Here is a 21,736-nt window from a genome sequence, read left to right as displayed (position 1 = left end):
AAGAGTGAAACTGAATTTCCTCAGGACTATTTAGGGCTTCCAGACCCCAAAGAATGCACTTTTAAAATGATCTCTACATCAGTTTTTAACTGCTAAGTAACAAGTTAGCACAAATGTAGCAACTTAAAATGAGGCACACATTTATCGTGTCACAGTTTCCGTGGATCAAGAGACCAGGTATGGCTTAGCTGGGTCCTCCACACAAGATCTCACAAAACCGCAATCAAAGTGTTGGCTGGGTTGCATTCTCCCCAGGAAGCTTGACCGGCGAAAGATCAACTTCCATGCTCACTCAGCTTGTTGGCTGAATTCATTGCCTCCTGGCTATAAGACTGAGGGCCCCGGATTTTGCTGGCTGTGAGCTATAGGCTGCCCTTAGGTCCCGGAAGTTGCCCACCCACAGTTCCTTACCACTGAGCTTCTTCATCGTGGCTGCTTATTTCATCAAGCTGGCAAGGAGGGTCATTCCCTCCAGTGTCTGCCAGCATGGAGTTTTACATAAAGCAACATCATCATGAGGTTGACAGCCTATCATCCTTGCCATATAATGTAACTTAATCATGGGACTGATCCCATCACCTTCACCATAGTCTATTGGTTAGAAGCAAGTCACAGGTTCTGCCAGGGCTGGGGGATCATTAGGGTGACCTTAGAGTCTTCCTCCACAATCTTTCACACCTTGGTGAATCACCCAACACACACCCACCTCTATGTAACAGGAAGCACCTGCTCCATGCCAGGCAGCACACGGGTCTCTGCAGACAGCCAAGTGGGGAGGAAGAGCCTATGAGTAGGTAATGATCCTACAGTAAGGTAATCGCAGAAGGCTGCCTCTTTGAAGAGTGAGTCTGGGAGTCACAGAGGCTAGAGTCTCTCCTCCGGCTGGGAGGGCAGGGCAGGAGGTCAGAGCAGGCTTCTCAAAGGAGTTGACACTGACATAGCCTTGACGGATGAGTAGGAAGTTGACAGGAAGACAAAAAGGGTGGCAGAGAAGGCCAAGGTATGGAGGCAGAAGGACAAGGGGGGGTTCGAGGAGCCACAAGCAATCCAGTGTGATTGATGTAGACGCACTGGGGTAACGGGGTGGGGCCAAATCACCGAGGGACCTAGAAGCCAGGTTTAGAAGTGTGTCTCCCTTCTGTGGTCCGTGGAAGGCCACTAAGAGGCCATAAACGGGGAATTGGGGGCAAGGCCATGAGGAGCTTGAGGCTCCAAGGATGAGGAACCCCCAACAGGAGTCTGAGCAGGGAAGTGGCTGTGGGCAGGAGGCGAGCCTGGCTAGGCTGTGCAAAGGAGCCCCTGGCTCTCCCCCACAAAAGCCCTGGGGAAGGCAGGCCTCCTTAGAGCTGTCTCAGGCGGCCAGGCTGTCAGAATGATGAGTTCTGCAGGCTAGCAGCTGAACGAAAGAAGAAAAAGGTCCCAACAAGCCCTGTTTCACTGCCCTTGACCTTGCAGTGGAGCTCTAAGTGCAAAATCTGTCATCTATTAATCTGTTAGAAGTTGACAAAAGGGGCTTTGATCAGAGGTTGCTTTTCCCCCCTTCTTAAGTTTCCTGATGACACATAATAGCCCATTTTAGCCGGAGGGCCGGAAGCACGGCCATCATTCTTTTGCTCACTTCAACCCCAGAGGCCTCCCCCTCCCATGGCTTTCTCCCCACCCCGATATTAATTGGCCTGTGAGTGGTTACATGTGTCCCTTTTCATGTGTCAGTTGGAGTCTGTTATTTGAACTTCACAGCTATTTGGGAACACAGAAGTGATGCTCTGCGCCCAAGTTGGAAGATGGAACCGTCCGGAACATGTCACACTCACTCCTGCCTCCTGACTTTTTCTTCCTCTATCTGTTTGCGTCAGGTCTTGACGCCTCCCACCCTCACCCCGACTCCCACCCCATCTCACTCCTCTGAGGTGGGCCCACCCTAACTTTGCAGCCCAGTTCTTCAAACTGTGGAGGTTCACAGGTAGGCGAAACCTTAGCGAGCCCCAAACTATAGCTTCTTGTTTAAAGAAATTGAATCCTACAGAGAGGAAAATGTTTTCTAATGAAAATAACATTTGTAGAGGTTCTATTATGAACATGTTTCCCACATGTGTTCTCTCATTTCATCCTCGAAGGCACTCTGTGAATTAGGGATCATGTTGCCATTTTTCAGATGGGGAAACTGAGTCTCTGGGAGACTAAGCAGAGAGGACCTTGGGTCCTGATTGCTTAGGATTGTGTCCTCTCTCATACTAGCTGTACGATCTTGGGAAGGTATTTAGCTTCCCTGTGTCTCAGATTGCTTGTCAATAATGGGTCTAGTCATAGTAACTTCTTCAAAGGGCTGTAGTGAGGATTAAATTAATTTAATGTTTTTAGGGCTTAGAACAGTGCCTGGGATATAGAAAGCAATATATGTCAGCTGCTGCTGCTCTGAGGGGCAGCGTAGTTCTAAGCAGGGGTTCAGAACACTGCTTCTGGAGCAAAGCGTCTGTGCCTGGAATCTCAGCTACCCCAGTCAGCTGGGTGAACTTGGGCAAGTTGCTTATTTTCTCAGTGACGATTCCTCTCCATCTACAAAATGGGGACATTCCTGATGGCTGGGGGTCCCTCAGTGAAATGATGAGTTCCCACATGACCTTATAGTTAATTTCACCAACTGAGAAGCCCCATTCCACTCCACAGAGCTTTTCATCTGATCTTAGTGACCCACGTTAGAAATGAATGGACCTCAAAACATTATAAGTAATATCATCAGACAGACAGAAGGCGTTATATTCAAAAAGCAAAAACAGAATGTCAAAAGAAAAAGTGGGAGATCCCACCTAGAATAAAACGGAGCTCTTGAAAGTTAAAATGAGCAGACCAAAAAAGTTTTTTTTAAATAAGGCAACATTTGGAACATGAGGAGACCTCTCAGAAAGTAAAACAAAAGGATAAACAGATTGAAAATAGGAAAGAGAGAGAACAAATTTGGAGGATCCATCTAGGATCTCCAGCATCCAAATAGTAAGAAACCCAAAAAGAGAAAAATGGAAAAAACACAGTGGAGGCAATATGCAAGGAAATTTTACAAAAATAAAATTCCCAGAACTGAAATCACGTTTCCCTGTCTGAACCCACCACATGCTCCACACAGCAAATGACAAAAAGACACACATCAAGGCAAATTATTGTGAAATTTCAGAATACGGATAAAGAGAAGATATTGAAAGCTTCCAGAAAGGAAAAATGGGAAAAACAAAACAAAACAAAAGCAAGACATGTCTAACAGATCAGGGTACAGGATGGCTTTGGGTTTCTCAACAGTTCTGGAAGCTGATTTATGCCCTAGGATTCTATACCCAGACAAACTGTTAAGCAAGTGCGGGCTTTTCAGCAACAGCACTGAAACCTAGAGGCAAAGAAGCCACATCGTCAAAATTTTGAGGAAAAGTGATTTACATTGTAGAATTTATGCCCAGCCAAATAACAATCCAGCAGAAGCTCTAAAGACATTTTTATTTTATTTATTTATTTTTTTTTTAAAGATTTAATTTTTTCCCTTTTTCTCCCCAAAGCCCCTCAGTACATAGTTGTATATCTTAGTTGTGAGTCCTTCTAGTTGTGGCATGTGGGATGCTGCCTCAGCGTGGCTTGATGAGCAGTGCCATGTCCGCGCCCAGGCTTCAAACCAGCGAAACGCTGGGCCGCCTGCAGCGGAACGTGCGAACTTAACCACTGGGCCACGGGCCGGCCCTTCTAAAGACATTTTTAAAATGCAAATTCCTCCCAAATTTGCCTTCTACTCTCTCTGTCTCAGAATGCAACGGGGGCGGGGGGGGGGGTCTGCTAAAATGAAGGTGTCAACCAAGAAAGAGGCAGCTGTGGGAGCCATGAAGCAGATGATCCGGGGGAAGAGAAAGTGAGGGATCCCTCAGATTACATGGGAGCTGCCAGGATTGCAGCTGTGGCCCTGGCAGGGGCCTCCTTCTCTTCCTGCCATCGAGGCTCCACTCCGCTGTGGCTGGATCTCCTGACAGCTGACTTCCTGAGCTAAGTCACCCCCACTGCAACTCCAGGCCAGCCTCTCCCCAGTCCCTCCGTAGGGCAATGGAGCCCTCTGGAGCCCTCTGTGCCCCACAGGAATTGAGGAAGACTCTGGTAATGCCATTTGTTGTCTTGGGTTGAACGCCCCACCCCAGTTGCCTCCTCTTTTAAACAGGATAATAATAACACCAACATCACAGAGCCATTGTGAGGATTAAATGAGTGAATGTTTGTGAAGCACTTAGGATGACGTCTGGCTCACAGTAATGCAACATCGGTATTTACGGCATAAAATGCATTACGTAGCGATGTGAAGGTAAGCCTGTAGTAGACGGAAAATACACCAGTTTCAACTTCAGCCACAGCTGAGGTGAATTCCCCAGCTCCCACTGTTGTGTATACCTAGACACTCCCAAACATATTGTGGCAGTGGCCTTTCAACTCGTGATGCCAACACAAGTCTGACCGTGTCGGTTCCTGCTGAATGCACTTTAGCGATTCCTCTTTGTTCTGAGGAAGAATCTGGAGTCCTCTCCTCAGCCCACCAGGCTTGCTCTGCTGTCCTCTCCAGAGTCACCTTGACCCAACCCTCCTTCCCACCCATCCTCCAGCTCCACAGACCTCCTTCCCCTCAGGAACTCTGCTCCTCCTGCCTCAGGACCTTCAGCCATGCTGTTCCCTCTGCCTGGACTATTCTTCCTGCCACCACTCCTCCTTCTTTTAGCTGGTTCCTACTCACCCTGTGGATCTCAGCCAGGTCATCATTTTGGCAAAGAAGCCTTCCCTGGACCCAAAGGACGTTAGAAATCCCGGGACACATTCTCATAGACCAGGGCATGTTTAATTTTTGCACTCAGTGAGACACCTGCAATTCTTTGTGTCATCCATTCACTCAACTTATACTTACTGAATGCCTATTATTGCCAGGCCTCTTCCTGGCCTCACGATACAGCACTGAATCAAAGAGACGCAAACCCCCACAGTCAGCAAGTGTACTATCTAGTGGTTATTTGATATCTTTGCCTTACTAACCATCAGCTCTATGGTAAATGTGTACCCAGCAGAAAAGAGGCTTCAATAAATATTTGCTGAGAACTAAGGCACGGGACCATTGCTGCCTTCCCTGAGAGTGTGAAGATGGAGTTGGGGGCACCACTCCCTCCTATTAAACTTTTAAAGATCTCCTGGTAGCACTGGCAGGAAGCGGAGGTGCCGAGGAGCAGTTTAGCGGGAGGTTAAAAGAAAAGAGAAGCCCCACCCAGGCGGAAGGAAGGTCGCTGCGGTATCTTTGGTAAATGTCCCTCCCTCAGCAACCTTCTTTGCCCCTGTTCTTCTGGCCATGCTTGGAACCAGACCAGCCTTCTAGATTAACCGGGGTTGCGGGGGGAGTCAGGGAGGGACATTCGTGAGTGGGTAACCTTGTGACTAATCCGGAGAAACAGTTTTGGCTGAGCGGTTCACCCCAGGCTTATTTGTGTCTAATTTCCTCTGGCAAACTGACCCCTTCATTTCACTCTGAGGTTTAGGGTTTCCCCTCGAGCTCATGGGGAGACAGCTAGGATGTTTTGCATAAGTATGGGAAGTCTTGGAGTTACAAGTAGGACACGGGGTTCAGGGGGCAAAGGTGAGACTGGGTGGGGGACACTGCTGACCTTTCCTCTGGAGAGCTTTGGCATCATCCTCCGGTGCTCAATTGTTTCTCCCCGGGCCACTTTGCAGAGAATCTAACAGTGACACCGAAGGAGACAGAAGGATTTGGCTTTTTCTTTTCCCCAGGGGAGAGGTGGGGAGAGGAACAAGAATGAGAAAGCACAAGGTTCTAAACAGATGAGAAGTAACAGGCTCCATCTTTGGTACCCAAGCCAAGTATAGAGCTTGGTATATCGTGTGCATTTCGCACATGCTTTGTAAGTGGGCTGGAAGAACTGGGGCGCTCAGAGATCTCCCTGGATTTGGGCCCAGCTCTATTATTTCTGTCCCAAAAATAGTGGACTTTTTTTCACGTGTCCACTCTGTGCTGGGCTCAAGCAGTACAAACACAAGGAGTTAATACTGCATATTTGTCCTTGAGAGAGTCACTTATTGTCCTTGATCCTCATTTTCTCTATAGGAAAATCTTTTCTGCCTGCCTCAGAGGGTCGGGGGGCTGCACAGGGCAGTGCTCTGCACATGACAAAGGGCTGCAGCAAATGTGTGGTTAAATAGCAGACCCCTCTTAGCCAATCTTCCATTAGGCAACTTGCCAGATTGCTGGAGGCTCTCCGTGCCCCTCAGCAAGCGCTGTGCCCATGCCCAGGACACACCAAACCCTTGAAGCCATCAGGTACCCTCCAATTTTTCCAGGTATGTCTGTTCCTATCGTTTGAACTGTTTGTGCTTATCAAGTGTTATCTGTGTTTGTTCTGAACCTGTATGTATTATTCTAATTAAAGAATGGATTTAATTATTTTATAATGCAATGAAACATGAGTGCAGAAAAATAGAGTTGCTTCTTTGCATGCTAAGTTGAGTGCTTGCACTCAATACATGTGATAGCCAAACGACTTTCTGGTGAATTAAGTGTAATGAGATAACTGTCAAGATTAGAGGAAAAAACTGTGAAAACTCAGTCTGGCGTTCAGTTTTACGTTCTCAGTCCACTTTGAAAAACAGACACTAGAAATTGTCGATCATACTTTGTGGATATGGTTTATTTAGGAGAGATAACAAAGAATTCCAATCAGCCAGACCAATTGATTCTCCACTTTCTATGACTGTTTTGGCCAAGTGACTCTGATAAAGCTGGATCTCATCAGATTCAAGAGAGCTTGTCCTGTACCTTTAATGCCTCTCCGTGAACTAGAAGGGGAGAGTGTCGGGGCTGACTCAAGCCGCATAATCAGGGTGAGAACTCAGAGCTGGGAAAGGCTTCATGACCACTAGGCTCAGGCTCGCCCTGGAGCAGGCACGTCCACCACAGCCCCACTGCTAAGTGGTTGCCCAGCCTCTCTGCGAATACCCCCAGTGACTCAGTACCTCTGAGACCAGAGCCTGGCTCGTTTTGAGTTGAATTCTGGTACGTGTGCTTGGCTCACTTTCATCTCCCCTTTCTGTGCTCCTTGAGGAGTCCTCCTTCACCTCCAGGTGAAAAAGCTCCATTCCTCACCTTTAGTTAAGCTGAAAGCAGGTCCAGAAAGAAGCTAACACTGTAGTATGAATCAGCTTAATATATTCTCAAGGTAACAATTTTCCCAGCAGCATAGGCTCTTCTTGTCCCTTCAGATCATCCTTTATTTCATCCTAGGGCCTTCCTACCTTTCCCAACCCTGTGATCCAGCCCCTTCTTCCAAAGATCTACCCAAGGCCCCATACCTGCAGAGTTCTGGCAAGATTCTACCTTACCCATAGTTCAAGTTTATAGGGGAAAATACTGTACCTTGGATCAAGACAAATTCTAATTCTAGCACTTTCTAACTCTGAGACTTTGGACTATATACTAAACTTTTCTAAGAGCTATGGGTTTCTCATTTGTATAATGGGAATTAAACTAGCTCATTGTGATGGTTCATTCATTCAACAATGTTTTTTAGTGCCTACTCTATGCCAAGCACCGCGCTGCTAGGTGATGGGGATACGGGACTGAGAATAGCATAGACCTTCTGGAGCAAAGCTTTGCTGGTTCACTGATGGGCTAACGCAAAGGTTGGCCAACTCTTTCTGTAAAGGGCCAGATAGGAAATATTTGAGGCTTTACCCTGCCATTGTAGCACAAAAGCAGCCGTAAACACATGGGTGTGGCTGTGTTCCAATAATACTTCACAAAAACAGGCAGGGGCCGGATTTGACCCGCTGGCGGTAGTTTGCCTTCTTCTGGCCTAAAGGCTTAATCCTTTTGAACTGGAGGCCAATCACTCCAAGAAGGCAGCTTCCAAGTCGTCTGATGAGGATTCTGCCTTGCACGCAGGGGGTTCTTCTGGAGGATCCCCCGATGTGTTTCTCACCCTCCACAAAGCATCATTCCTTTTGCTTACATGGAGCTGGATGTGTTAGATCCCAAGGTGGTTTAATTAACTGTCCCAACCTGCTTCCCTAGGGGCACAGTGTGAATTCGATAGCATTCCGTGGTCCCTTGTAACAGATGCAACAGGCACATGGAAGAGGCAGCAAATCCCACACTACTGGGGCCAGAGGGCAGTTGTTTCTCCTCCCTGGGCTTCAACTTCACTCTGTTAAAATAAGAGGGTTGCACTGGTGATTTCCCAAATGTGAATGCTCATCGAATCACTCAGGGTGTTTGTTAAAAATGCAGGTTCCTAGGCCACTCCTTTGGAGCCACTGTTTCAAACTCCAGGGATGGCGTGGGGATTCTGAACTGTTAACAACTGCCCCAGATGATTCTGAAGGAAGACACTCCAAGGAGCATAGAATTAGGCCTCTTTTAGCTCTGATACTCAATTGTTGTCAACAGAGTAAAGGCAGCCCGTCTGCCTTCGTTGGGCTGGGCTGGGCTGTGGTGGGACAGAGAATGGTGGTGGTGGGGATCATTATCTCGTTTGCAAGGACGTGGCAGGATGTGGTTGACCCGAACTTCCTGTGAATGTGGGAACCAGAGAACAGGGGAGAGATTCACACCCTGGCAATAGGCTCAGCCCACATGCCTAGAATGTGCTCAGCCGCTATTGGGAAATAAGAGCCAGCCCCCACCTCCTCTCTCTGACCTTAGGCAGGTCATCTCACCTCTCAGAGCCTCAGTTTCCTCACGTAAAAAATGCGGACGATGATGGGTCATTTGCAAGGACACTCTGAGGAATAAATGATGTAACATTTATAAAACGCCTGCCTCAACTAATGGTAGGGAATTCTCTTTCAGTGGAATGAGTGCCTCCCTGCCAGGGGCCAAGGGTCAGGAGCCGGCTTCCCAGGCGGGTCTTTACCGACTCGCTGCTCCACCCTGGAGCAAGTGAGAGCCTTGGCCTTGCTGAGCTGCACTTTGCTTGACTCCCGAATGGGGTGCTAATGTACCTGCGCTTCCCTGTCCCCTTTCTCAGGACCCTCTTGAAGGCTAGATGAGACCATGAGATGGGAAGTGCCCTGGCACTGTTGGGGACCATGACAAAAACTGTCCATGATGATCCTTGTTAGGCAGGGAGGTTGCTGACTTTTATAATGTCCTCACTTTCCATTTGTTCTTTTTTAGACAGAGGAAGTAAGAAAACAGGATCTCTGAAAGGCATCCTTGTCAAATACAACCTTCTCCCTTTGATTTCTTTTCCTCTGACTTTATCCGTTGGTTAAGAAACAGTCATTGGATACCGACTGTGTACCCAGCCCTGTGCTAGGTGGAGAAGGAGGGAGGTCTCTAACCATGAGAGGCTCACAGTCCAGTCTAGAAGACAACACGTGTATGCGTGGGAAGAGAGGTAGCAATGTAATGATGCCGATGATGGCGATGGTCATGATGCTGGAAATGATGGAGAGAAAGAAGATGATGGTGCTGATTATTCTTCACATATGCATGCCACTGTACATTGACAAAGCATGTTTGTGACCCTTATCTTATTTGATATTCAAAACTATCCAACAGTACTCCAACTTTAGGGATGAACAAACTGAGAGTAATAACTTCCCTGGGATCAGATAGGAAGACAGTAGCTGAGTTGGACTCCAGTTCCTTTCTTTTGTCCCCAAGAGTGCCATTGTCCCGAAGACACCATAACTTTCCTCCTTTAAATTGTAACAGAACATTGCAAAAATGCACATTATCATTAGATAGTAGCATGAGTAATTGTCACACGGACGGTGAATGTTACAAGAGCTCAGAGAGCAGGCAGGGCAAGAGACTGGTGGCTCTTGTGAGCAGAAGAGGCTTAGTGGAGAAAGAAGCCATTGAGTTGAGCTCAGAAGGCTGCACAGTACTTGGATATGCGAGCAGTGAAGATGAGAGAAGGGGTGGCATTCTTGGCAAGAGGAAATATGCAGGTAAGAAAGGAAGTGAGAAAGTTCAATATGGGTCTGGAAACAGCCAGATCCCAGGCTGAGCCGAATGAGCGTACATACAGTGGATCTTATAGAGAAAAGGGGAAGTTGCGGATGGTTTCCTCCAAAGGCCTGGAGCATTTCTCTTCATTTTGCCATAGATGGGAGAGTTCCAGCATTTTCTCTTTGACATCCTTGTCCCCTTTAACCCCAAGTCCATTTAAAATCAAATCAAGAAGTAATCAAATCAAAGGGCTGTCTGCAGTCTTAGCCCAAAGACAGAGTCCACTGCTTCTGACCTTTTTCTTTTAAAAATGTCAGAGTGCTGCTGAAACAGGAACAGCGCTGAGGCAACAGCAGCTCTGACTCACAAAGAGCACATCAAAGAAACAGCAACGATAAGGGGCTGGCAGTCACTGTGCGTGTGAACAGAGTTTTCCTGGTGCTCTTTGAGGCTTGCGGGCCCCTCTGGGCAGCCTCATTGTGGGAAGAATCATATGGTTTTCAGAAATTGGGTGACTTACTACCCCAGCAGGGTTTGGGAACAGAGATAGAGTTCTGGTCTGCTGTGACTCTCAGCCAAGAGCCCAGGCCTAGGGCTCTGGGTCATTGCACAGCTCAGGTTTCCAGTGAGCTGAGATTCATCTGTCCATCCATCCAAGCATCCATGCATCTGACCATGTATCTATCCATGCATCCACCTATCCATCCAACCAACCATTCATCTATTTGCTCGACAAATACTATGAACACATACTTGGTGCAGGCCCTGTGCTAGATACAAGATGATACAGTGGTGACCAAGACAGACACAGTCCCTGCCCTCAGGAGGCTTACAGTCTATTGAGGGAGAGAAGTATTGAATAAATAATTACATGGGTAACTGAATCAATCTATGATAAGTGCTGTGAAGGACAAGGCAGGTACTCTGAGGGTGGACATGTAATGAGAGAGTCTGACCTAGCCTGGAAAGATGGTCAGTGAAAGCAAGGACTAATGCTAACAGATGGGTGAGACTGACGACCGTACAATTGGCCTTTTAGCACTCTCTCTCCCATCATCAGGGATGGCAAGAGGGTAGAACTCACCGTTTTTCTTTCAAACCATCTCTCTCTCTCTCCTTCTCCCTCTCTCTCTACATACACACACGTGCATGCACGGACGCACACACACACACGCACACACAGCCCATGATGAGTTAGTGGAAGAATCAAGGATTTTTGAACTCATAGGCCTGAGTTAAAATCCTATATTCTCAATTTACTATCTCTATGACTTTGAATAAATTACTTACCCTTTCTGATCCCCAGTGTCTTCCACCAAAAAGAGGGGACAACAATAATGGCTTTCAAAAGATAGTTTAAAATATAGACTTTCTGGCCTATGGTAGACCCTCAATAACCCTGGTCAGAATTTTAATCCACTGTCATCTGTATGCAGATCTCACAGAGATGGCCAGAGCACCAGGCCTGTTATCTGAACTGGTGGAGTTCTAGAACATACTCATCTTTGATAAGAGTCTGAATTAGATGATCTCTAATATTCCTTGCTGTTCTAGGCTTTTAGAATTCTGGAAATACTTCAGGAAAAAAGCAAAGCCCTAGGCTGGGTGTATTACACCCAGGTTCTAGTCCAGATTCTGCCATTGACAGCCATGGAATCTCTTTTGCCTTTGTGATTCTCAATTTCATCCTCTGTCCCACGACGATGTTGAACCCAAGAGGGCTTTCAGGCTGATGGTCTGGGATTTTTGTGATTTTCCAGGAGGCAAGGTCCTGGGCAGAGCTGGTGCCTGATCCAGTCGTGATATCAGTAGAGTTTTACTTCTCACCTTGTCCTTCCCCCACCATGCTCTTTCTGTCAACTGACTCCAGGTACCAGGGCTCCTACTTGCCCAGATTCCTCATGACAGAGCAGGGAGTAGAATCAACCAACAGCTCAGGTCATGCACACGGTCATCCATGGGCATTAATGAGCTTTCCCTCCCCGGGGAATGTGCCTTTGGAAAGATGAGCCTCGAAAGGGTAATGCTTTACTCCAGTGGGTCCATCAATAATGGGGAACTCCAGGGCTTGGGATGGAGAAATGTATGGTTTCACCTCATTTCACACCCAAGAGAGAACTGCTTATTCTGTGCATAGGCAGGGTGCCAACACTGGGGCTGGAAGAAGTGGGGAGAGTAGGATTTGAAGGGCCTCCAGCCTTGTGGAGCCGTTGCCAGTGAGAGAGGGAGCAGCATTGGCTGAGGTCCAGGCCTCTCTGCTTCATGGTCTGGCCTCCAGGGATCAGCCAGTGTGAATCAGTCAGTGTGCATCTTGTCCGAGATTCCCTATCACCTTGATTCAATTCCTTTAATGTTATAGATCACTTCAGATTTTCTATTTCTTTGTGATTCCATCTTGGTAGATCATGTGTTTCTGGGAATTCGTTTATTTCATCTAGGTTATCCAATTTATTCATATACAGTTGTTCACAGCACTGTCTTAGAATCCTTTCTGTTTCTATAGAATCAGTAGTCAGGTTCTCATTTTCGTTTCTGATTTCAGTAATTTGAGTCGTCTCTTTTTTTCTTAGTCAATCTAGCTAAAATTTTGTCAATTTTGTTGATCTTTTTGAAGAACCAACTTTCGGTTTCATTGATTTTCTCTATTGTTTTTCCATTCTCTATTTTGTTTATCTCTGCTCTAATCTTTGTTATTTCTTTCCCTCTCCCAGCTTTGGGTTTAGTTTGTCTTCTTTTTCTAGTTACTTTCGTTGTAAAGTTAGGTTGTTGATTTGATATCTTTCTTGTTTTTTAATGTAAGCATTTATAGCTATAAATTTCTCCCTTAGCACTGCTTTCACTGTGTCTGATAAGTTTTGGAATGCTGTATTTTCTATTTCACTCGTCTCTAAATATTTTCTAATTTCCCTTGTGATTTTTGTTTTGATCCATTGGTTATTTAAGAGTGTGTAAGTAAATTTTCACAAATTTGTGGATTTTCCAGTTTTCTTTCTGCTATGGATTTCTGATTTCATCCTGATGTGGTCAGAGAAGATGCTCTGTGTGGCATCTATCTTTATAAGTCTATTGAGACTTAATTTGTGGCCTAACATATGGTCTATCCTAAAAAAAAGTCTCATGTGCCCTTGAGAAGAATGCCTATTCTGCTGTTGGGTGGAGTGTTCTGCATACGTGTCTTAGACCTGGTTCATTTACTGTTTTCCTTAAGCCCTCTGTTGCCTTGTTTTCTGTCTGGTTGTTCTATCCACTGTTGAGAGTGGAGTATTGAAATCTCCAATTATTATTGTGGAATTTCTATTTCTCCCTTCAATTCTGTCAATTTTTGCTTCACATATTTTGATGGCCTGTTATTAGGTGCATAAATGTTTATAAATGTTATGTCTACTTGATATATTGAAACTTTTATTAATATAGCCACCCCTATACTCTCTTTTGGTTATTATTTGCATGAAATATCTTTTTCATCCTTTGGCTTTCAATCTATTTGTGTCTTTGGATATAAAGTGAGTCTCCTCGAGACAGCATATTATTGGATCATGTTTTCTGATCCATTCTGCCAATCTCTGTATTTTCATTAAAGAGTTTAATCCATTTACATTTAATGATATTACTAATAATGAGCCTTACTTCTGTTGTTTTGCTATTTATTTTCTCTGTGCTTTATAACTTTTCAGTCCTTCATTTCCTGGATTACTGTCTTCTTTTTCTGTTTAGTTTTTTTTTTTGTAGTGAAATGTTTTAATTCCCTTCTCATTTCCTTTTGTATATATGCTACATCTATTTTCCTTGTGGTTACCATGGGGATTACATTAACATCCTAAAGTTATAATATTCTAGTTTGAGTCGATACCACCTTAACTTCATTAACATACAAAAACTGCTGCTTTGTAACTCCATCACTACCCCTTTCAGTTATTGATATCACAAAATTATGTGTTTATACATTGTGTATTCAAAAACATAAACTAGTAGTTGTTTTTTAGTGAGTTAGTCATTTAAATTACGTAGGAAACATAATATGCAGTTATGAACCAAAATTACAATAATATTAGCTATTAGACTAATAATATTTTTTAATGTATTAGTCTCTTAAACTACGTAGAAAACAAAAAGCGGTGTTATAAACTCTTATTACAATAATACTAGATTTACAATTGTCCACGTATTTACCTTTACTGAGATCATTATCTCTTCACACAATGTAGAGTTATTATCTAGCCCCCCTTCATTTCAATCTGCAGGACTCGCCTGAGCATTTCTTGCAGGGCAGGTCTAGCGGTAACAAACTCCCTCAGCTTTTGTTTATCTGGGAATGTCTTAATTTCTCCCTCACTTTTGAAGGATACAGGATACTTGGTTGACAGGTTTTTTTCTTTTAGCATTTGAGTACATCAGCACACCGCTTCTGGTCTACAAAGGTTCTGATGAGAAATCTGCTGATAATCTTATTGCGGATCCCTTGTATCTGAGGAGACACTTCTCTTATTTCTTTCAAGATTCTCGTTGTCTTTGTCTTTTGATGGTTTGGGTATAATAAGTCTTTGCATGGGTGTCTTTGAGTTCCTCTTGGAGTTTGTTAAGTTTCTTGGATGATTATATTTATGTCTTTCATCAAACTTAGGAAGTTTTTGGCAATTATTTCTTCCAATAATCTCTCTGCCCCTTTTTCTCTCTCTTCTCTTTCTGGGAGTCCCACAAGGCACATGTTGGTGTGCTTGATGGCATCTCATGGTCCCTTAGGCTCTGTTCACTTTTGTTCAATATTTCTTCTACCTGTTTCATAGACTCAATAATTTCAATTGTCCTATCTTCAGGTTCCCTGATTCTTTCTTCTGCCTACTCAAATATGCCTTTGAATCCTTCTAGTGAATTTTTCATTCAGTTAATGTACTTTTCAGCTCTAGAATTTCTTTTTAGGTTTTCTCTTTATTAACATTTCCATTTTATTCATACATGGTTTTTTAAAACTTTCTCCGTATCTTCCTTTAGTTCTTTGAGCATCTTTAAGACAGTTGTTTTAAAGCCTTTGTCTAGTAGGTCTGCCAGCTGGCATTTTTCACTGACAGTTTCTGTTGACTTATATTTTTCCTTTGAATGGGCCACATTTTCCTGTTTCTTTGCATATCTTGTGATTGTTTTGTTGTTGAAAACTGGACATTTAACTCTAATAATGTGGTAACTCTGGAAATCAGATCCCTGCCTGCCAACCTCCCCCCCAGGTTTACTGGTTTTGTTTTAATTATTGTAGGCTGTCTCTGTAATGAGGATCGGTCTGAGGTATAAACTTAAAGTCTTCTCAGGTCTTTTCAGAACCTATGCCTTTTCCTGGGTATGCTCTGTGACTTTCTACTTTCCCCCATAAATGCAGTTGCTTTTGAATGTCCTAGTCTTTAATGTCTGTACCCAAAGAAGGGGAGGAATAAAAGTAAAGGGGAGAGAAAAAGGCACTGGGCCCTTTAAATCCCCTGGAGGTCATTCAGCTGCAGTTGGAGGGGCTTGCAACAACGTGGGGAGGTGCAGTAACAATGGCTGCCTGCCTCTGTGTTTGCACCTCTGTGATCAGAAGCAGCAATCAGCAATCATGGCACAGGTCCCCAATATTTCAATTTTTTTTTTTACCTGGGAATATATGAATTTCTCCCTCATATTTGAAGGACAGTTTTGCAGGATACTGGATTATTGGTTGAGGACATGATCTTACTGCCCACCCTGGCTCCCACAAGCTGCATGCAAGCTGCTCCTGGAACATATGCACAACAGCCTGCCATGCAGCTAGGGGTGAGAGATAGGTACCTGCTACCAGCTGAGAGCTGAAATTGACCACAATTAACAGTAGTTTATGGTTGGAACCTTCCCCTGGAAGCTGCAAGCCTTCAATAGACCCCAGAGTTCTAAAATAGTTACATTATTGTACATCATGGTACAGATTCTTCCAGCACAATTGTCTAGGTAGGCAGACAGATTCCTGGTGCTTCCTACCCTGCTCTCTTCCCAGAACCCTTCCTGTATAATATATTAAAAAAACATAGGATCATATATGCTGTTTTTAACTTCTTTTCATCTTGTCAAGTCAATAGCCATTTGTATCTTCAATTTTTAATGACTGAGTGATTTTTCATTATATGACTATACTGTAATTTATTTGATTAGTCTCCTGTCACTGTATGTTTTAGCCTATTTCCACATTTCATCACTACAAACCACATTGCAATGAAATATACATGCATGCACACACACACCCCCGAACATACAACACACATACATACATAGACCTATACATATCTTTCTCACTTGTCTGATTATTGCATTAGGAAAGAAGAAGGGGCAATTTTGAGGTGCACTTGGAAGACTAAGGGGGACAGTAAGTAGACAAAGGGTGTAGCGCTTTCCAGGCAGAGAGAAAAACTTGAGCAAAGACCCAGAGAACTGTAAGCGTATCTCATGTTCAGACAGTGTTGCAAGCTACAGAACATCCAGGATCTGCGCTCCTTCAGTCTCCCCTGACGGCTCCAGCCCACGGTGCAATTTTCATCCTCTTGGACGTCCTGAGCCCTGCCACTCAGGGCTTCTCTTTACAGGCCAACCGACTCCTCCAGAATCCTGGGCCACACCCAATGCAACCGGCAACACACAGACCAATTCCTCTAACACCCTAGGCAGCCATAAAAGGCCGGGAAATATTTTAAGGACAATCTCCCTATGTCTTAAAATAGTGCCCAGCCAGAAGGAAACATATTCCAGATGTTCTAATTCACTTGTGTAACAAAATACAAAGGTTGGAGGTCTCCCCTCCCCCTTGCTTTCTTTTTAATTTAAAAGGAGCTATTTGATGTCCCGGAAACCCTTTGAGGCTTTTTATTGCCCTTGCAGACCAAACAATAAAAGAGTCTAAGAGGCAGAAGCTGGTGCTTCTGGGTAAAAAACCTAAGAACCAAAAAGAATCTGGTTAAACGGAGGTGGAGGGTCTCAGCATTTTGGAAGTGGTTCAGGCCTGGGTTCTTCCAGGTTAGTGCTCTGAGAGGGGACCAGCGGAAAAGTAGAGCTTGTCTCTGTGCGGTGACTATAGGGTGCCGAGCCGGCCGCTGCCTGCCTGCCCGTAGTGCCGGAAACTCCCCATGATGACTCTAGGTGAAGACCAACAAGGGGCACCTGCGCCTGCCCTCCACTGGCACATGGTACCCTGTGAGGGAATGCATGAAACCACAGCAGTGGATCTCAGCCAGGGGTGATTTTGCCCCCGGGGGGGACATTTGGCAAAGTGTGGAGGCATTTTTGGTTCTCACAACTGGAGGGGGCGGTGCTACTGGCATCTAGTGGGATGGAGGCCAGGGACGCTGCTAAACATCCTACAATGCACAGACCAGCCCCCACAACAAAGACTTATCCAGCCCAAAAGATCGACAGTGTCAAGGTTGAGAAACCCTGGACTACGGCATAAGTGGATCAATTTGGGGCATCTCCGGAAGCATCTGTTTTACTCCATGGAAAATAATTTAAAACAATATTTCGTTATCACGTACACTGATTAAGGTGTGATGAGGCAAGACAGGTTTTTTTCCTTCCCCCTTAAACCTTACTCTCTTTCCACTCCCCCCAACACGCCTTTCTTCCTGGGGCTTGAGACCCATCAGAACCTCCCTGGGAGCCTAGCCGAGCTGGCTAGGGAAGAAGGCCATTTGTATCTGTCTCACAGCAGCCTAGGGGACTGGCGTGGCCGAGCCAGCTGTAGGGGGGTGGGGGGAGCAGCGCGGGCTAAGAGTCCAGAGCCGAGTAAAAGGTGTGCAGAGGCTGGGTGTAGAGTAGGAGCCAGCTCTGCGGATTCCAGGGGCACAGGGGATGTGAGAGAGGGGAGCACAAGGGACAGTAACCCTGCAGATGAATTGAGAGACTGTGGTTAAAAAAGTAACTCTGTGCTGCTGAAAGGCTGAGAATTATTCCATAAATCCTCTGGGAAGCTTGTGGGATGTAATAGGGGGCGGAACAGAGAAAATCATCCAGTTTGAGTGGGAGGATGGAGGCCACTCAGGGAGTAACCCTTCCTTCGTCTGTCCCTCACCGCAGCTCCCCTGGGTGCAGCCCGCCTGCCCAGCAACTTTGATGCGGCAGCTCGTGCGGCTGGTTAGGCTCCTTTCCCTGCCTTCAGCCTCTCTCTGCCATTCTTCTGGGTCCTCCCTGTTAAACACCACTCTTAGGCTGCACTCCCCTACTCAAGGACGACCCGTGGCTCCCTATGGCTCATCTCATCACATCCAAATGCCTCTGTGGCTTTCTAGTGCAATTATTAATCAATGAGTATTTATTCACTTTTTAATTATATAGAAATTGAAAATGCAACACATGAACGTGATCAGGAATAGATAACCTAACAGTGCAAAACTATGAACAACGACTACTGACTCTAACTCAGACCCTGCTCACCCCAATCTCCCTCCCCAGGGACACCAGAAATGCGCTACCTATCAAATGATACACGTACGTGGTTGTCCCTTATGAAAGTAGGACATTACATACTTCACTCTTCATCTTGACTTTATTGTTTATAAATATATCTTTGAGATTACTCGTTTTTAGCACAATATTTGATCATATGAATGGACTATGATTTATTTAATCAGACCCCTACTGAAAACTCGGCTTCGAATCTTTTGCTAAGATAAGCCGCACCGCAATAAAGACCCTTGTGCACCCCCCTTTTGCATATGAGCAAGGCACAGTTGTCTGAGAACAAATTCCTAGATGCAGAGTGGCCGGATCAAAGGGCACATGCGTTCTCCCCTCTGAGAGATACCACGGCTCACCCTGCAGGGCGGGGCAGAGCCCACTTCCCTCCAGGCCAGTCACCCTACATTCTCATCAAACGTGGTAATCTGTGCCAAGCTGGCAAGTGAAAAATTGCTCTTGTTTTAGTTTGCTTTTCTTTGATTATGATTGAAGCTGGGTATCTTTTCATCTATTTCAAAGTCGTCTGTATTCCTTTTTTTGTGAACGGCCTGCTTTCAAGCCCTTTGCCAATTTCTGTCTACGGGTATGGAATAAATGTTGCCATCCAGGTAAGTCAGAGGTGGCCCCTGCCCACCCTCTGAAATTGGTCCTCATCCTCCCTGATCCACTGTTAGCCCTTATTGCCCCCACCTCACACCGCAGCTCCAAGCCTGCACTTTGGCCACCTCCCAGACGTGACCTGTCCTCACCACAGGCCTCCTCTACACAAGGCAGAGGCGGGTGTGTGCGCGCCCATGTGCATGCGTGTATACATGTGCATGTGGGGGGGTGTGCACATGTGTGTACGCGTGTGAGTCAGGGATGAGTATACCTCATTGTGCTTATATCATCCTTCAATTTCTAAAACAAATACTTGTAAAAAGTAACGCATATTCTTGGCAGAACACATAGATGCTATAGAAAAGTGTAAACAAGAAAGTTTAAAAATCCATGTGATTCCCGTCACTCTGAGATAAACGTCTTTTGGGTACTTCCTTCAATATTGTACTCTGCGTATAGGTGCCCTTCTTACAAAACTCGGATCATACTGTACATATAGTTTGTTTTTTTGTCTTTTCTCCTTAATATTATGTTATTGCAAATTCTAAAATTATGCAAAAAACCTCATTTTTATTGACCAAAAATTCTTTCATATGAATGTTCCAAAATTTATTTAACCAACCCCCTGTTCATGGATTTTGTTTCCTCCTTCCTTTCCTTCCTTACCTCCACTTTATACACAAATGCTGGTTATCTCCCTAATTATTTCCTTCAGAGGGATTCCTAGAAGGGCAATTGCTAGGTCAAAGGGCTGAACGTTTGTATGGTTCCTGCTGTGGTGGATTGGCTAGTTCAGAACGTACTTCACCTCCTTCTGGTATGTCTAGATAGCGAACAGCTGGAAACCAGGCCTCCCTCCCGGCGTGGATTCTAGCTGTGATTTTGTCTCTGTCAAGGAGATGAACTTCTGCGAGCGTGATCGGGTGGGTCCTGGGCGCAGGCAGGGGCCGGAGCACCGTTCTGCCAGTGCAGATCAGGGCCGAAGCGGCGCGGTTCCGGAGCCACGAGCTGTGGTGGTCATTCCTGCTCTGGAGCCTTCTGACGGAGGCGGAGCAGCACTTCTGTTGGCAGCCAGCTCTGCGTGGTGCTTCTGGGACTCGGCCCTGGACGCCCAGCCCAGGATGTGTTCCTTCCCCTTCCCCACCATTCTGTGAGCTCTCTAGTCTCCTTAAGGAATCCCGTTCTGCTTAAGCTAGCTGAGTGGATCCTGGTGTCTACAACTAAAAACACTGACCAACAAAATCCTTGTTTGTCCAAGTGTCCTCCAGGAAGGTCACACCAACTTAGGGTCCCACTAAGTGTGAGAGGACGTGATGCTAAGAGTGTTCCAGGGAAACCTGACTCTCTCTTGGGAGAACCATGGTCAGGGAAGGTGTTCCTAAAAAGGTGACATTAGAACTGAGATCCTGGCCTGGGCAGTCCGTGCTCACACTTGGTGTTTGAGCACTTACCACGTGCCAGAAACAGGGCGGTGCCCTTTCCACGCATTAGTCTTATCTTCCTTACAATGACCTTGTAAGAGATGCAGTATTAGCCTCTTTTCTCAGAGGAAGAAACTGGGGCTCAGAGAGGTCATTTGACTTGCCCAAGGCCACACAGCTAATTCACGGAGAAGGTGGAACACAAACCTAGATTGGCAGGACCCCGAAGTCCACACTTGGCTCCTGGCCATGGGTCTATCTTGCTAGTCCATTTCTGTTCCCAGGGTTGTCTGCCTTTTAGGAGAAAATTGCTCTTGCCGCTAACCGCCTCTCTGAGCTCAGTGACACTGGGTTCCTTTCCTGCTATTGCCTTCCGTCTGGGTGGGTCTTCCCGATCGCCAAGACATGGAATACAAACTTTGTTTCAGAAGTTCAGAGAAGCTGGATAATTTGGCCAAGGCCACACTGCTGGTCAGTGCTAAAGCCCAGACGCAGCCCAGCTCAGTTTGACTGGAGAGCCCAGGTTAAAATGGGACCGCATTCCCCACAGAACAGGAAGGATGTGTGCCGTGGAGAAAGCTCATGGACACCACCTTCACCCAAAGGAAGCCAACATGAACATCGCCAGCGATGTGTCCTGATAATCTGCACTGAGAAGGACCCAGCATCTCTTGGCGATGTTCTTGCCCACAGTGCACGGCCCGAGTCTAAGCAGGAGGAAGCACGTCACAGGGCCCCGGGGAGGGACATTCTGCCCAGTAACTGGGCTGCACCTTCACAAATGCCACAGTCACAGAAGACGTAGACAATGCAGGCACTGTTCCAGACTAATGAGCCTGACGCCCCAGTGCAAGGCCTGGGCCCAGACTGGACGGTGGACCAGAAAAAAATTGCTCTAAAGGACACTGTAGGGACAAGTGGCAAAATTTGGATATAGACTGCATATTAGCTAATAATATTACATCCTTGTTAAGTTTCCTGAGTTCGTTGATGAGGTTCTATGAGAAAATGTCTCTGTTTTTAGAAAATGCACGCTGAAGCAGTTAAGGGAAGAGGGAGCCGTCATAACGACAGAAATAGGGATGTGGATAAACAGAGAGAAAGCGAAACTGCTGAAATGTTAAATTGGTGAACCTGGGTGAAAAGTATACAGGAGTTTGTTGTCTTGCAATATGTACTTAGGTTTGAAAAACAGCAAAATAAAATTTGGAAAAAAACATTGATCCTTGCTGGAAGCAATGCTTTAAGCTACAGAAAAGAGGGAAAGAAAAGCGATTTCCACTTACTGAGGACCTGCGACACC

The sequence above is a fragment of the Equus quagga genome, unplaced genomic scaffold, assembly GCF_021613505.1.
Source record: "Equus quagga isolate Etosha38 unplaced genomic scaffold, UCLA_HA_Equagga_1.0 153_RagTag, whole genome shotgun sequence".
In the NCBI taxonomy this organism is placed as follows: domain Eukaryota; kingdom Metazoa; phylum Chordata; class Mammalia; order Perissodactyla; family Equidae; genus Equus; species Equus quagga.
Note: the sequence above shows the minus strand (reverse complement) of the source record.